Raw genomic sequence first — 5,209 nt, 5'->3', positions numbered from 1 at the left:
ATTTCCGACGACGTAGGTCGTCGAAAATAGATTCTTTTACGACGACTAACTTAAAGAAAGGCGTCGGAAAAAATTCTCGTAAATGTCAACCTGCCACGGCTTATTCCCGATGGTTTGTTTTTGATAATCCGTCGGAAAATAGTGGCAAGCTGTTCCCGACGGCTCCTATCCGACGTAAATACTCATTTTTTTTTAAATTTAATTTGGTTTTTTCCGCTGAACATAAACCAAACATTCACAAGAATAACAAATTAAAAGTATTAGATATTTCATTACTGAAGTCATATACATAAAAAGTAATGAAGTCGAAAACTAATAAAACTATTGGTTTCATACAAGCATATATACCGTAAAATAACAAAGTCGCTAAGTAATGTAAACGATAAAACCAACCGAGTCAAAATCGAGGTTGAGATTCAAAAATCCAATTGATATTCCATTCAACACCACAAACGACTCGAGATATCATGGTAACTGCATTAACATACATACAAAATGAAGTTAGTAAGTGTGTTATGATTTGAAACTAGCAATTATGTGAAATTCGACCAAGGCAAACTAAATCCTTATATAAGTATCTTTACTAAACCTGAACTAAACATGAGACTCTGAAATTCGACCAAGGCACGTTACAGCTTGACCCCTGTAGGCTGTAGCACGTTACAACCTGACCCCGCCGTTGCACATTACGTCCTAACCTCCATTGGCCCGTAAAAAAAGCCATAACTAGGCGGTCAACGTAGCAAGCTGACCCTCAGGGCACGTAAAAATTGCGCCTGAGTATCAATCTCTCTACAGAAAGGCCTAATGTTATAATGATAGATACCACAGAAAGGCATATTCAGTTACCTTATTATAGTGTTTTTGAGCTTGAAAGTTTCCATGACTGTTTCAGAGGTTTCAATAAACATAAGTAGGCAAGTGAGAAACAAAGGTATGAACCACCAAATTGGTCATATAGATTATATTGATGATGACATTACAACATAAATAGAAAAGCTAGCTGGTGCATGACAAAGAGATATGAGATCTTATTCTGAAGCTAGACATCATAAATCAATAGCTATTGATGCAGCCTTTTATTTTGATTTTCTTCTTCTTTGCACCAGATTTTTATGTTATACGCGAGATTAAGCGCTAACACAGCAGCACGAGCAGCCGTTCAAGTTGAGTCCAAGGAGACCAGGGACACATGCATAAGCATCGAGCTTAACGTTGACGCTAGCTAGGCAACCCTGGTAACAGGTGTTGTAACATTCTGTATCAGCAGTGCAAGCAGTAAGGAGTGACAAGTTCAACACAATCCCAGCATTACATGTAACTCCAAGTGCTGATGCCATCTCTGTAAACACATCATAAAACATAGGAATCAAAAACTAGAGTTGTGTATCTCTCATGTACAAAACTATTTAGTTTACGAAGAAATGATAATAGTAAACTTACGAGAATTAGCAGAGAGGACAATCATGGCAAATAGAAAGCCAACCAACATTGAGGAAGATGATGAACTCTTGACTGCCATTATGGGAATTGGAGAGAAGAAATAAGCTACTATTAATTTTATGAATATTTGAAGCTTGGGTGAGGATTCATGTAATATTTGAGCTTCTATTTATAGGCAATTTAGTCTTCGATTCCAGAATAAAATATATAATTAAATCTGCAACTTGTATTCGATTCGTTCTGGAAATAATAATTTTGAAGAAATTACATTTAATTAGTTAATGTACTTTTTTTTTGTTGAAATTAGTTATGTACTTGGGACACAACTTGCATCTACAAAACTATTATTTCTCCCTACAACTTGTTTCCTAAATTCAATTATTTTATTTAATATTGAAAAGGAATGATTTTATTAGTAATCTATATGGTGACGGTCACAATGCGTCCCAATAGGGTTCTGAAGATATAAAAAGCAATATAGGGTTTTGGTTTTCCCTTTTATACCAAAGGGCAAAACAGCCAAACTGGTAGTAAGAGGCCCAAGCTCTCAAAGCCCAGCCAGATGTTGAAGACAGTTCTAGAGGCACTCCTTGTAACTGAATAAGAGAAAACAAAGTTAGTTAATAACTAACTCTGACATTTCTGTTAAAGTCTATTAGTAGTTATTCTCTTCTCTCTCTCTACTAAATTATAACTGTTTTTTTTTTCTCTCTAAACTCTATATAAACCAAATGTAAATGAGTTTGAGAATTGATTGAAATAAAACTAAAGTTCCAAGAAAACTTACATGGTATCTGATGTAGAAACGCAGCGGAATTAAAGAAGACGAATAAACTTAACAAGAACGATAAAATAAAGATGAAATAACTCGAAAATACTAAACTTTATTAAACTTCAAAGGGGTTTTCTCTTCAATCTGAAAATAATAGACAAACTAGATATCCTTTTATAGGATTCTGGACTTTCCTAGATAGACTTGAATTAGACTTCCTAAATAATTAAATACTGCAACTGCCTAAATAACTGGACTCAAATCTGGACCTTTCCAATTATTGGAAATATTAAAATAGCATAATTCCTAAACCTAAATTAATTAATACTCATACTAAAATAAGGACTTTCTAAATCTACTCTCTCTGGCCGGTTGGTCCATGACCGGGTCCGGTCATGGAAATAGTCTCCACGCCGGGTGCCCCTGCATCAGCTTCCCCTTCTCCCACGAGGTTCGTCCCGAACCGTTTCGACGAAGAAATTAATTTGATGGACCCGCATACGATGAATACCACCAAGGCGATTCGTAACTCCCACTTCGAACGAATTTTACAAAGAATGTGAAGAATACTAAATTGCAAGAAATCGCCAACTTCGTTCCCAATCTCATATGCCACTGATTCTCGCAATATTAACATTAGAAATTCAAGAACATTCATCTCGCCATCTTCCCAAAATTTGTCAGTAAGATCCAAAATATAAAAGTAACGAACTTCAATTATGATTTCGAGGTGGAAACGTGTAGTATTGATATGAAACCCAAAATATACTTTCCCACGTTCATCTTCATGAAGTTTATAGAATATAATTCTATCATAATATGGCAACTTATGAAATCCCCGAGTTAACATATCATGTTGTCGACGAACTAAAGTTGACAAATCCGTGTATGGAAGCTTAGGGTCGATTCTGTATTCACTTAGAATTCGTCGTAACCAAAGTATGATTCTACTATCGAAGTGTGATTCGTCGTTAATAATCTCTCGCCAGATATCCTTTGCTAAAGAAATCTCCTTTTGGTCTTCTTTCAGTCTTGTTACAAAATCTTCCAAACTAGGTATCTCAACACCACTCGAGTGGTTTCGGGGGTAATCAACTCGTTTATCTTCCTTGTACAAATTAAAGAAATCCCCACATATCACACACAAGGCCATCATCTTCTCGTGTGTAAGCAATGGCTTGTTATTATGTGGTTGGGTCAAGTTAGTTTTCTCAATATTCAACAGTTCTATTATTCTCATGACTGCCTCAACCTTGCCAGTTTCACCAGATCTTTGATCTTGTACAAAATCAAGCACCGAATGCCCAATCAACGCAAAAGAATCATTGAATTTCTTTTTGTAGTCCCTAGCGCATTGTATCAAATCTTCCAAATCAGTCCCCAACATTGAACCAGTTGATTCACCCAACGCCTTCCGGTGCCATTGAATGAGCTTCTCAGCAGCTTCTAGAAGACGTGTGTTATCAATTCCCGTTGTAGCAAAGTTAAGACGAGCTAGCCCATACTTCTGCTCCAGAAGAGCCTTCATCAGATGTTCCGACTCTACGATCTGTTGCTTCTTCTCTTTTGCCGCTTCGGGCGAAGAAACAATTGTTTGCCAAGCCATCTCCATGAATTCTTGTTGAGTAATTCGTCCAGCTTCACATCTAACAACAAAAGAAGAACCTCGTGAAGAAGAGGCAGGAGTTTCTTCAATTCTCCAAATTTCACTATTGTTAGTACTACTCTTCAATGCATGAGAACAATTAAGAAGTGGTTTAAGAGTAGTTCTATGATAGGATTTATTATAAGTAAGAGGATTTAAGAAGTGATTGATGTTGTCACCGTTGTCGTTCAGAGGTACAGAAGCAAAGAGATCAGCATGGGAGAAGTTCACTCCAGCCATGAGTTCGGTGAGGTTGCCAGACTTTTGATCCGAATCGACAAAGTTCAAAATTGTCTTGAGACCAAGCGCAGGTACATCAATTGTAGTAGTGGTGAAGACCCTAGAGATTGTATCAACTTTGTCCTTGGTAGTGATGTCTTTGTTTTTCAACTGAGTGTTAACATCAGCCAAAAAGAATTCACCTTTGTTAGGTACTGATGAAGTAATTGTGTAATTACCTTCAGCTTCAACTTCGCCGTACGCTTCTTCTTCTTCTTCTTCTTCTTCTAAGAAAGATTCATCTTCTTCGTCAACTTCTTCGTGAACATCTTCTTCAACTTCTTCATACTCTTCTTTTTCTTTTTCCTGATGGAATGATAAAATAGGTGATGAATACGGTTGAAGAACGTATTGTTGTTGTTGTTGTTGTTCCATCAGCGGTGTCGAAGATGGTATAAGAGGTTGTGAATATGGTGGTGGTGTATAAGAAGATGGAGGTGATGGTGAATACGAGGACGAAGAATATGGTGAATATGGTTGTGAGTACGGTGGTGGTGTATACGAGGACGGAGGTGGTGTATAAGAGTACGGGGGTGGTGTATATGAGGACGGAGGTGTTATATAGGAGTAATATGGATGTGAAGTTGTATAAGACAATGGTGGGGTTGGTGACGGTGATGATGAATACGGTGGTGAATTTGGCGGTGGTGAATGATTAGAGTACGGAGGTGGTGACGGTTGGTATTGACGAGGAGATGGTTGTGGATGATTTTCTCGTGCGATTTCTCCCGGATTCCAATGATAATTGTACGAGTCGTTATTCACATATAAACATGATGAACATGAGCATTGATTCGTTATCTCTTGATGAGTATAATATGATTGAATATAATCATCTTGACGAATAGAATATGATTGATATGGATTTAACTGGTCTGGAAAAAAATTTCCATAATCATTAGCCCAAAATTTTGGTGGCTCTGGATACCACATGATGTAGAAACGCAGCGGAATTAAAGAAGACGAATAAACTTAACAAGAACGATAAAATAAAGATGAAATAACTCGAAAATACTAAACTTTATTAAACTTCAAAGGGGTTTTCTCTTCAATCTGAAAATAATAGACAA

The 5,209-nt window shown here is 36.9% G+C and overlaps 1 long non-coding RNA gene across 1 annotated transcript; it reads right to left on the bottom strand.

Annotated features, from left to right (window-relative positions):
• Nucleotides 1–937: 937 nt before the first annotated feature.
• On the bottom strand, nucleotides 938–1,587 carry LOC147565199 (uncharacterized). The gene is made up of 2 exons (XR_015230126.1): nucleotides 1,444–1,587; nucleotides 938–1,342 (listed from the first exon to the last, which is right to left on the bottom strand). It is a non-coding gene; the product is annotated as an uncharacterized LOC147565199 (long non-coding RNA).
• Nucleotides 1,588–5,209: the final 3,622 nt, after the last annotated feature.

This window comes from Eschscholzia californica, unplaced genomic scaffold (genome assembly GCF_041429995.1).
Source record: "Eschscholzia californica isolate CP2 unplaced genomic scaffold, dmEscCali1.0.p SCAF_1, whole genome shotgun sequence".
Classification (NCBI taxonomy): domain Eukaryota; kingdom Viridiplantae; phylum Streptophyta; class Magnoliopsida; order Ranunculales; family Papaveraceae; genus Eschscholzia; species Eschscholzia californica.
The sequence above is the reverse complement of the archived record's forward strand: the minus strand, read 5'-3'. Positions and strand labels throughout refer to the sequence as shown.